This window comes from Neolamprologus brichardi, chromosome 4 (assembly GCF_056152115.1).
Source record: "Neolamprologus brichardi isolate AB-2024 chromosome 4, ASM5615211v1, whole genome shotgun sequence".
Classification (NCBI taxonomy): Eukaryota; Metazoa; Chordata; class Actinopteri; order Cichliformes; family Cichlidae; genus Neolamprologus; species Neolamprologus brichardi.
In genome coordinates, this window is record NC_142107.1 from 8218191 (window position 1) to 8230596 (window position 12406).

Consider the following 12406-nt stretch of genomic DNA (forward strand, 5'->3'; position numbering starts at 1 on the left):
CTTACTTTTTGTGGTAAATTACAACACTCAGGATTCACTCTTCGATAATCTGGGTTCCCAGGAAATCTAATATCTGATTATAACCTGCACTTGTAGACTAAAACTTTTACAGTATACAGATATCATCAAGTTTACTGTAATGCATATGTAATACAAATGTCTTCCTGAAGGCTGCAGTGTTCAACCACATTATGAGATTGCAGCTTTTGTGCTTCCTGACTCCGACCAAGAAGACATTGTTCAATTTAAATCATATGTGTAACATGAAATCCAACATTTCATTCTGAAGCGTCTAATTAAAATGGTATAAAAATAAAATGATGATATCTCTAGGAGTCCATGTTATATGATATTGATATTATTAATATAAATAAAGATAAAGCAGAAAAAAAAAACAAGTTTCTGTGCCATTCTGACACCATCTGTTAGTCAAAGCAAAGTAGTGGTGATGATATTTTGAAAGTCTACCTTACATAGCTTAATTCTCTTAAATAAAGGAATGGCTGCTAACTTAACCCTAACACTAACCATAAACAGATTGGTGGTTTTTGATATGAAGGGGTTAACAGTTAATAACACTGCTGCTACCAGTGTTTTCTGTAAAGTCTTCAATGGACTGTATCAGTTACCGAAAGCTACATACTGAGCATGTGACACACTGAGTGATGCAGTTTTGTCAACTGCCACTAGATGTTACCATCTGTTACCAAGTTACTATCTATCTGTTTGTGTGTGTGCACGTGCAGATATGTCTGCTGGTATTGAGTATTAACCTGCATTGTACTAATACTAGTAGTAGCGTTACAGCAGGGAAACGGAAGGTGAGCTGTGCTAATTCCCTTGTATGCCAAGTTTAGTGTTTAGGTTTCAGGCCTTTTGTGTATGATTTATCAATTTAAACTATCCACATATATTACACAGACATACAAGGTGGTTGAAGGAGCATCATATTTGGGGCACAACGTGAATATGCGTAGAGAAAAAAATATTTATTTTGCCTGCTGATATTCAAAATTGTTGGCGTGATGTTGTTTGCATGCTCGTTTGACTATATCATTGAAAATTTATGCATTCAAATGCCTGTTTCTGATTCCTGTTTAATGATGCATAGTGTCAGTCAGGATCAGCTGGAACTCTGCGTTCTGTCTGCTTGACTGCTGATTGGATCCCATTTGAATCTAGTGATGCTGCCCTCATCTCTGTCCAGGCACGAGGCCACTGATGACACGGCCCGCATTCCCACTCTAAACCCCTCTTCCCTCTGCATAAACATTTCTATGTGATAAACACTGAATTAATGTAATATTAATTATGACAGTTTTTCCACAAGCCTGCACCACAACTAAGAAATACAAATAGGGTTTTTTTCTCTCTCTTTATGTTACTAAAAATATTGCAGCTCAGAGATCATCCTAGGAGAATTCAGATTCAGTCACTGCCAATTATATCAAAATGGCAGACTACTATGCTTTACAAGGTTTTAAGACAATATAACTGTCATAAATGTAAGATAAGTTAGTTCCACATTTTGCAAATGCACCTAACTGCTTAAATATCTATTACTGTGACATTAGACAGGTGTTCCAATTTTATTTTTTTCTAAATATCTGTAGCATCTAAAACTCAGTATGTCTTGTTTCCTGCAGTTTTTAGGCGTTCATTCCAAAAGCTTTTATTTTACGCTCCAGCTTCAGCTGTAACTCACTAACTCAGTTACTGCAAATGCTTATTAACAAATTAGTAGAAGCCTATTTGTTTATTTATTAATTTTTTTTATGCCGCAAACGACAATCCTGCATCATGTTTAACACACAGCTGGAATAACTGACAAAATAAGGATAATTATAACAAGACATGGTTCCCAGGGTTTGCTTCATTCTCTCTCTTTCTCTGCTTCTCTTCCACTCTCTTTGCTGCTCTTCTCAATACTATACATGGTTACCATGGAAACACACTTGCAGCTCTCGAGTCGTGAGGCCAGTCAGCTGAGATACCACGTCTGGTAAACAATCCCGCTATCTGAACTGCTGGGTGCGTGTCAGAGTTTGTCAAAACATGTAGGCATCAGCCAAAGGTCATAAGTGCCAGAAAGGTGGCCGGAGCAGGGGTTCAAACTGAGACAGCTAATGTGACAGTGCTAAACTTTTCCTATTGCATGTTTTATTTAACAGACATTTGAATGGCACGTAATCCTCTTTAATCCACTATAATAGGAACATGACTGAGAGGGACACGGATTTCTAAGTGCAGCTAAAGCTCTATGTTATTTTTTTTCAGTACTAAACTAATGCAAAACAAAGTAGACCCCCAAACAACAAACACATGAATTAGACAAGGAAATGTAAAATGTGAAAGAACACATTCACAAGTGTATAAACTCTCATTCTGCCAACATATTTAACATACATGGACTATAACTGAGGTTCCTGGGTACTCTAAAAAAAAAAGCATTTAATAGCAGAATAATATCTATAACAAGGTTTATTTCTTCTCAAAGCATTATTAGCTATGCAATGTTAAAGCTTAAAGATTACATTATTACATTGTAATCAATTTTTATGACTTAAAAGCTTATTCACCATCCTTTGACTCTGGTGTCAGTTAAGTTCAGTTAAACCTCATTTGTATCGTATTTACACGATGCAACTATAATGGGCTATTTTGACTCAATTGCAAAAATAATAAGACTAAACACACAACGAAGCCATCCGGATGTGTAATCACTCCGGCGTATCCTGGGTCTGCCAATAGGCCTCATTTACATGCTCAAAATACCTCACCTGTCCAAACCACCTAAGTGGTAACAAGACCCCAAGATGCTCGAACACCTACACTTGGGGCAGCAACTAATTGCCCCAGTGAAAGCTGGAGGTCAACAGAACCACACCATCTGAGAAAAGCAGAGACCAGATCCTGAGACCACCTAACCTGCTGCAGCTCAACCTCCATACTTAGCTGTACTTAGAAATATGATGAACAAAGTCAGTGACAAAGGGCAGCCCAGACAGGAACCAGCAGCCACTGGGAACAAGTCTGACTTATTGATGGCAATGCACGCTAAACACTCTACTATGGTTGGATGGAAACAACTAAAGCTAAATACACACTGCAGGCACTTAGGGCATTTGCCTTGTGCTATGACATGTGACAGGGAGAGCAAAGGTTTTGCGAGTGGATTTTCCAGCCAAGCACTAGACAGTCACATCAGCAGGTGGAGCATTGTGACAGTGGAGCAGTACCTCCAACACTTGATGAATTCAAATTATCAGAAGTTGCCCATTCAGATGATGAATGCAGCAAAGGAGACTTTCTTCTGTCCCACGCCCCTGGTATGACATATGTGATGCTTTAACTTAGGACCTATGGCAAGTATTAACTGACTAAATAATTCCATTAATAGAAATACATAGGTGGAATTGAACAAATGGACTGAGAAAGTCATACAAAATTTAATATATTAAAATAATATAATCTACTGGTAAAAATTCAGAAAAAACAAAGCAACAAGCAGACATGGGTATAGTTTATCATCATATGGTCATGATATACTTGTCATTCTTCATCTCTTCTCCTGGTCCATGTTTTTTTTAATTCTTGTTTTCATGCTTTCCTTTGCTTTTTGTACCATCGGTGCTCTTTTATCATTTGTTTCTTGTATACCCTCCCTCTACAGTGTATTTAATCTCATTTTTCCCTTCCCTCTGCAAGTTCATCTTTGCACAGCTGCAACAGTCTCGGCCTTGTGTTTCTTTGTGTCGTTAATAAAGGGTTTGCTTGTCTTTTTGATTCGTCTATCCCCTGTTCAGTTCTGGCCCGACTCGTTGGACCAATCACCTGGATAAAGACTCTTGCCAAATAAAGATTGTAACCCTGATCCGGTCCCTGAGCTGTAGGTTTAAATTCACTTGGTATTGACACACTTACAGTCATTTGAGAAAATTAGGACACCCCATAAAATAATCGGCTCTGTATTAATAAATGTTCAAATATCAATATCTAATCATGTTTTCATGTATTACTGGAAAAGAAAGTGACTTAATTGTAATTAAACAAAAAAAAAAACTACACATCAAAAAAAGATATGAACAAAAATGTGTATTTTAATGGAGGAAAAAGTTAGGACACCCTACCCCTTAATAACTAGTGTTGCCCCCTTTGGCTGATATAACTTCAGTGAGACACCTTTTGTAACCTTTTACCAGTCTCTGACATCGACAGCAAGTTTGGGCCACTCTTCAATGCAGAATTCTTTCAGCTGTGAGATGTTTGAGGGTTTTCTTGCATGTACAGTCTGTCAAGTCACCCCACAGCATCTCAGTGGGATTAAGATCAGGGCTTTCACTTGGCTATTCCAGGACTCTCTACTTAGTTTTTAGCCAGTTCTTGGTGGATTTGCTGGTATGCTTTGGCTCATTGTTTCAGATTCATGATGGATTCTATGACGGTGAGCTGGCCAGGTGCTGCTGCAGCAAAGTATCCCCAAACTAGGATACTGACACGGCCATGCTTCACAGTTTGTATGAGGTTCTTTTCTTCGAAGGCTGTATTTGGTTTACGCCAAACATGTCTACTGTTCTGGTGTCCAAATAATTCAGTTTTAGATTCATCTGTCCAAAGAACATTATTCCAGAAGTCATGGTCTTGGTCTACATTCGCTCTGGCAAACTTCAGTCTGGCCTTAATGTTTCTCTCAGAGAGCAAATATTTTCTCCTTGCACACCTTCCATGAAAGTCAAACTTGTGTAGTCTCTGATAGTAGAGTCATGCACTTTAACATCGACAGCAGCCAGAGCCTGCTGTAGTTCCTGTAATGACATTTTAGGATTTTTGATGACTTCTTTGAGCAATTTGTGGTCTGCTCTGGGGGTGAATATGCTTGGACGGCCAGACCTGGGCGTGGTGGCAGTTGTTTTGAATGTCCACCAGTTGTAAACAATTTTTGAGATGGTGGAATGGCTGATGTCAAATTCCTTTAAGATCTTTTTGAATCTCTTACCACACTCATAAGCAGCCACAAATGTCTTTCTGAGGGCATCAGACAGCTCTTTAGATCTCACCATGGCGCTCACTTCAACACTTCAACAGTCAGGAGCACACCAAACTAAATCTGAGGTTTAAATAGGGCAAGTCTCCTTTAAAATGATGGGTAACAATGTACTGATCATGTGCACCTGACATGATACAACTGTGTGTGATTTTAACCGTTTTAAGTGGGATGACATGAGGGGCTGTCCTAATTTATTCCTCACCCGAATTTGCATTCTTTTTAAATTACGTTTCACATAAAGTTTTAAAAAAGGGTTTTCTTATTTTTCAGTTGTTTAGTTATATTATTTGGATCCCTCAGTATCCTTGAAATTTATATTAAATATCCATATGTCCAAATATATTTTAAAATATACAGGCTTTCATAGGGTGTCCTAATTTTCTCACATCACTGTTGCTGGGGTTTTCTAAATGTGCTTTGAGACACTTTTAAAGGTCTCCATAAAGAAGGTGGTTAATCGTTTTACTGTCCAGAGAACTTTCAATATTTATTTATATAGTACAAAACCTCATGTGTCATGCTTCCTGCATACTCTGTTTGTAGAGCATGCACTGAATACCTGTAATTATATCTATCATTTCATAAATCTCGGAATAACCCTATTTATAGGCCCAGCTTTGAAATGCTGGCCTTTGTAAGTGAATGAATGACAAGGCTCCAGCAGACATCATTCAGCCCTTTTGTGGGCATTTACTGAAGCTCCTACAAAGAGTATCAAAGGAAAACTCCAACAATCCCCGTAAATAACCTTGGTTACTTCTGCTGACTTACTTGATTCTTTAAGTAGGTTTACTGAACATGTACAACACATTTTTTTTTTTACAGATTGTATAGTTTGCTCGTATAGGTTAGAATCCACCAGGAATCTCTCCAGGTACTCTGGCTTCTTCCCAAAGCAATGCAGTTAGAGCTGTTAGCCCTGCAGCAGACTGGCGACCTGTTTAGGGTTTGCCCCACCACTCGCCCCTGGCAGCTCGAATTGGCCCAACTCTTGAGTTGCGATGGGTTTTATGGCACTCCCTTTAATTTAAGAATAAGGACATAGGTGGAAAGGCCATATTACAATGTGATATACTGGCCTGATCTTCTATTTTTGTTCCATGATATGTATAGTGGGAACTACTGGCCAGTCAATCCTATGTTGCACATTAGCACGGATCTGTCATAACGACATAAAATGAAGGGCAGTCTAATGATCTTGATTGCCTATTGAGAAAACCTGATGCAATGCGTGAAAACACTATGATGTATGCACAATGAGTCACCTCATCAGCACAGAAACCTGGCATACGATTACATTCGCATCAGACCTGCCCTTAATGCCAATAAAATTATTCCATTCAGGAGGAGGTAAGTGCACGAGCCATTTATCACCCAGCAAGCACAATTACAGACAAAGCCATGCATAAATTGTAGTGTTAAACATTATCATATTGAAGGAAAAAAACAGAAGAAGCTGCAAATAACCATATGAAAGAGATGATCCTCTATTTAACATAGCAGTAAAAATAAGAAAATATACTTAAACTGAAGCAGAAAATGGATGCACCCATCTGGAAAGATTTCAACTGATTCATTATTGGAGTAGCCAGTGTCATAATCCCAGAACCTTATTAGTGATATAATAACATCCCCATTTCTTTCCAACATAGTGATCACAAGAAGTATCGGGAATTAAAGGTCCTGACAGTAATTCGGTAATAAAAGAGGAGTCATTAATTGTTTGGCTGCTAGGAAAACGTTTGCATGCATCAAAGTGAGAGTGAATTTAGGAAAGAAGTATTTAAGACTAGACAGCTGGTTGAGGTTAGTTATGAATGCGAGCAGGCAGGCCAGCAATTTTGGGTCCCATGAGAGCAAAAGCACTAGCCTGAAGCTCGACATTTTCTAGTCTGACAGAATTAGGCTTTTGAGAGATGACCTATCTTTTTAGCTTCATGTGAACTTTTAAATGGCTAACCAGTCTGTTCAAATATGTCTGATAGACAAACTCCTGTAGATTTTTCAGGCCCATCTTTTTTTTTCATGATTACATGACGTTACTCCATAAACCGGTGACGTAAGTACTTTTTAACTTAAGCAAATAACTTCATTTCGATAACTTTGTCATCAATATTGGTCAAATTCATCCTCAGTCATGGTTTTCCATCATCTTTATTGGATATGTGTAGATACAGATAAAAAAAAACTTAATAACCTAAGAAGGTAGGTCAACAAACACTTTTTGACTCCTGTTCTAAATTCTTGGCTAATAGTAGACCAGAACTGAACAAATGCAGGCGACAGAGAGAATTTCCTTAGATACTTGTGTGGAAATAAGTGATGGGTAAGAGAGGTCAAACACACTACAACTTAAGAAAACACCAGCAAACAGAAAAATGCTGCAAAAGCACACAGAATACACTGGAAACTGAATAAAACACAGTAGAAGTAGAAAAAATGTCACAAAAGCCTCTTAAGTTGCTCCCTGACGGGGCCGCCCCCTCCCTGAGCCTGGTTCTGCTTTAGGTCTGTTAAAAGGGAGTTTTTCTATTCCATTGTCGCCCAAGTGCTTGCTCATAGGGGTCATATGATAGTTGGGGTTTTGTCTGTTTTCTTTCTTTACCTTCTTTACCTTGAGATATAAAGGAAACTGTTGTTGTGATTTGGTTTTATATAAATAAAACTGAATTGAATTGAATTGAATTTCACCAGTATCACCATATATCTGATTTATGTGTGTGGATATTGGAAAACAAAACAAAAACCTTTCGCATGATGATTTTTGATGCAAGAAATCCCCATTATTTTTGGAACAGGTCCATTTTAGCGTAGACAGTACGACACAGCCTATTGTGCATGCAAGCATAAACATTTAAAGAGGTCATCACATATGAATGCAGATAGAGCGAAATTTAATTTGTTGCGCATCATGCTACGACAAACCATTGGTGTTGGCTCAACAGTGGACCTACTGATATGAATAAAAATTAATAAGTCTCAATGCCACAGCACTCTCTTGAGCTAATAGTCCTCTGCTGACAGAGAAAAAAAGACAGAGATTGAGAGAGTGTGAGTTAATAAACTGAGGTAAACATGTGTGTTTGCATGTGTATGGGCGTGCTGGCTTCTGTGATGGAAAAAAATGCAAGTGTGAAATGAGGAGGGGAAGAGTGTTAATTGAGTATGATTACACCTTCAACATATTTCTTGCCGTGAAAAAAACAGAATCATCCTCCCCACTGTCCACACAGGCAGAACATCCTCAGGGGCTTCTCATACCTCTAGATTTTTCCTGCAATAGCCTGATTCACAAACTGCTGGGAAAATTCATCGCTCCCATCCTACTCCATCTTAGAGCTTCAAATGTGTTTGCGGTTAAAATGAGAGGGAAGAGAAGGAAGAGGAGGAGGAGGAACTGTCAAAAACGTAGGCTCTCATTTGAACACAACAATGCATTTTTTATTGTCCCCTCACCATAACCTAGAAAAAAATGCTGCAAATTATTGAATTGTGCTTGGGGTCAGATGCTGCCTTTAGCATTATTGTGTTTTTGGAAGGAGTAAATAATTAACATCTATCAAGAAACTGTACTTATTAAAAGGTCCTTCTCTTCATTGATTTCTTTTTCTTTCTTTCTTTCTTTTTTTTTGCATCTGTTCAATCAAGTTTTACGAGGGCAGTCAGATTGCTTGTGCGCCTATTCACGTCTTGAATGTGAGGTAGAAGGAATCACTGATGCAGTGACTGCATGTCTGTGTCAGCCTCCTGTGTGTGCATGCAGAGTTATGGCAATCAACGCTGGATAATCCTAGGTGTGATGACTTGAAGATTTTATGAATATTAAACACCCCACACCAGCAATTAAAAGAGGTTAAGTGGTGACCCAATCCGTAGGTAGGTTATACTGTAGTGAAAATGAAGCCAGTTGTAGATGCCCACTGCAGTTGGACTATATTAGTCTACGCAGAGGTCTAGGCTATGCATCCTCCCTCCCTCTCTATCTCTCCCCCTCGCTCTCTCTCTCTCTCACTTATCCACTCCCGCCGTGGTGCTGAGCCTGCGACGTTGGATGGAAAAAAAAGCTCCCTTTTTGCTCCCTCGACGTACGATTTGGAGGAAAAATGAGTGAAGGTACTGTACAAAAATTGCCCCTTTTCATCTTTTATATTTTTAAATTATTTATTTATTTTAACCCATCCTGGTATGATAAAATATATGCACGCGACGGCAACGGGAGGACGCACCTGCACCACAGACTCCCAACGCTTTGCTAGGTTGAGTCCTCTTGGTGCAACAGAAGCTCCATATGGCAGATTTCATGAGGTCATGAAAGCACGCTTTTCCCTGTTTGTGGTTTGAATTATCCGCGATGAGGAGCAAAGTTAGGTTTTAGAAATATGTACGTGCAATCAGGAGAATTTTATTGCTGGGTATTAGCGCGCATTTTCTTCGGGTTTTTTTTTTCTTTTCTTTTTGGTACAGTTGTCGTTCATAAGGTGGTATTCCTGCGCGACTGGCTTTAGAAGTGATTAAAATCTGTGGCGGTAGATTTAGAGTGTCACATGAAGCTTGGCTGGTATTTATGCTGGATTCTGCGGAGATAGGATGGCCGGGCAGAGTACGCGCCATGGACAGATGTGCGCGAGGGGATTTAGTGTCGAGGGAGGGAATCGCTCAGGGCATAAAACTGACTGTGCGTGCGCGCGCGCGCGTGCTCTAGCTTGTGGGTTTTTCTTTTTTTCTCTTTTTTTTTTGGAGGGTGAATGGATGGACCAGCTACTCTGTTGCGCTACAGACACCTCTCTGTTCTTCTACCTGCAGTCAGGGCTTTGGCTTAAGCTGCCTTTAGTTTCACTGTGCTCGCGCGTGTGTGAGTTAGCGATTGAGGGAGAGACACAGAGAGAGAGAGAGATAGAGTGAGATAGTCTGCCGGCAGCAGCAACAGTGTCCGACTACTGACCGATGGACCGCACAGATTCTTTCGCCCACACATTTTTAGGCTGCTAGGCACGAGATAACAGTTAGCAAATGTGAACAACACTTTCCTTTTTTGTTGTAATCACTAACTTGATTATATTAATTGTAGGGCTGCAACTAAAGATTTTTTGGGTAGTCGACTAACAAACAATTTTTCGCTCGTTAGTCGATTAGTCAGGGATTATTTCAATAACTCTAATTATCTCCGTGTCCTGTGGAGAAACGTCCTGTTCTAGGCTCCAGTACCTCACCTGCTCAAGTCTGCCCACCTGCGAATATCACCCTTTTGTCTCATCCCACAGCAAATTAAAATAATGACCCAGGAAACATATGAATTAGGTATTAGGCAATACAAATTATAGCGCGAGTAGTATTTAAACAAATAATAATGTGCAAATAGGAATTGGAAAAAGACTTCTGTCCCTACGTTCAAAACAAGCTTCCAATTAAATCAAATTTTTTTTTAGTTTCCAGTCCAAATTAACAAAGTTTCCAAAGTTTCCAGATGATTCAGTTCATGAATTCACGATTGCAGTGGACGTGCTCTGGAGTTACGCTTGCTGATAACCATGCTAAAGATGCTTGCTGTTGTGACTTCAGCCATCTGTGAGGTGCTCAAGCCTTTTTACAGGACAAACACATCTATACAATAAAATCCTGCGTCGATGAAATTTTATAGTCGACGTCATCGATTATGTCGACATATCGTTGCAGCCCTAATTAATTGACAGTGTCTGGAGACACTGATGCAGTAGTGGGTGTCCAAGCTGTGGTGCGTGTGTGTGTGTGTTTGTACGCGTGCATGTGTGTCTTTGAAAATGATCTGCATACATCATGTAAATACACAGTATAACAAAGGAAGGACTTGTGTTTACTTAGATAATGAAAGAAGGAATGCATATAATCCACAAATAAGGATGCTTCCTGAAATGGTGCCATTGGTTTCTCCTTATATGACAGGCTTGGACAGGTGACAAATTAAAAGAAAAAACATAAACGGTTGACCCGGCAGTGAGGAGACCCCCGTTGGCTCTGTTATGCCTGTGGGGTTATTTTGCTGATGGTTTTGGTCCACTCGTCCACTTAGATGAATGCGTCGCTGCAAATTTGTGGAGACATCTGACATCCTGTGTTTTTACATCCTGACTAGAATGGTGTCTTCCAGGATTATAGGGCCTCCATCCATAGGGCACAGTGGTTCACTGAATGGTATGATGACTATGAAAATACTATGACTCATTAACTGCAGCTTTCGCTACACCTAAATCATAATTACTTGCACATAATTAACAAATAGCCTAACGATGACGCTCGACACCATCACCAAAACACAAAACTGGGGAATACATTATTATATTTTATCTCACTTCATCAATTATTGCCGTAATACCGAAGTCAGTAGTCATCAGTATGCCATTATATGGGGTGAAGTTCACAAATATATGCAATATATTTGTGATAATACAGCAGTTAACTGATGAATCAGTGAACATTGCGTGTTTCTGTCTACATGGACAGAAAATCACATTTAACTATTACATCTGTACTCAGCAACCTTACCCTGTTCCATATGAATATATCTTGAATACAACCAGCTAGCAGTCAGCTAAGTCAAGTCCCCACGAGTTATGCTTATTCATAAAGACTCAGACTGATATCAACATGTTGGCAATCTGTCTGCATTTATAAATTAGATAGAACTTGCAAACCTTCTGCAGCCTCTCTATTGGTGACTGTCCAAGTCAGACTGTTTGCAGAAAGGTTGCTTCCTATCAAGTGAGATAAGGCCTCTTGTTTCTACTATTCCCAGAGAATTTTAACTTTTTAACAAAACACACATATTTAGTGTCTCTTTATCAATACAATATTGTCTCACAAAATATCACAATACAATACTGAATCTTTTTTCTCACCCAACCCTATTATTTATCAGAATCAGGATCCAAAATCCTGCTATAATTTTGTTATTGTGAGTATTTTCCTTTCATTTGTCACATGTCAGTTTCCTAAGCAGGCGGGTTTCTTCGTATGCCATATAGTAAATTAGCTTTCACTAAAGTGAAAGCCTTTACTGGCCTTTTTTACTCTGGCTCCGTCAATCACTGTCGTCACCTACTTGCATAAATAAAAAATACATAAGAGCTACATGTCAAACTATAGAGAGCCCCATATCTTCCCTTAATAGTATCAGTTTGCCTTCCACACATTTCTTAATTTTCTCTCCACCTGCTGCATTCATTTGTCAAATGATTCCTTTTGTTGCCCCTGGAGGAATGATGAGCAGTCTCCAATCAATTGCAATCACAGATCAGTGGTGCACCAAGGAAGAAGGGGGGGAGAAAATCAGTATGGGAGGAGTGCCTGGGAGACCTAAATAATGACCACCTACCAACCAAAAGC

At 39.3% G+C, this 12406-nt stretch overlaps 1 protein-coding gene across 1 annotated transcript in view; it reads left to right on the forward strand.

The window, feature by feature from the left end:
- The first annotated feature begins 9074 nt into the window (after positions 1 to 9074).
- Positions 9075 to 12406, forward strand: part of elfn2b (extracellular leucine-rich repeat and fibronectin type III domain containing 2b) — a 73997-nt gene continuing 70665 nt past the window's right edge. The window contains exon 1 of the mRNA XM_006791610.3: positions 9075 to 9160. The gene's annotated coding sequence lies outside the window, so the exon portion shown is untranslated. The remainder of the gene's footprint in view (positions 9161 to 12406) is intronic.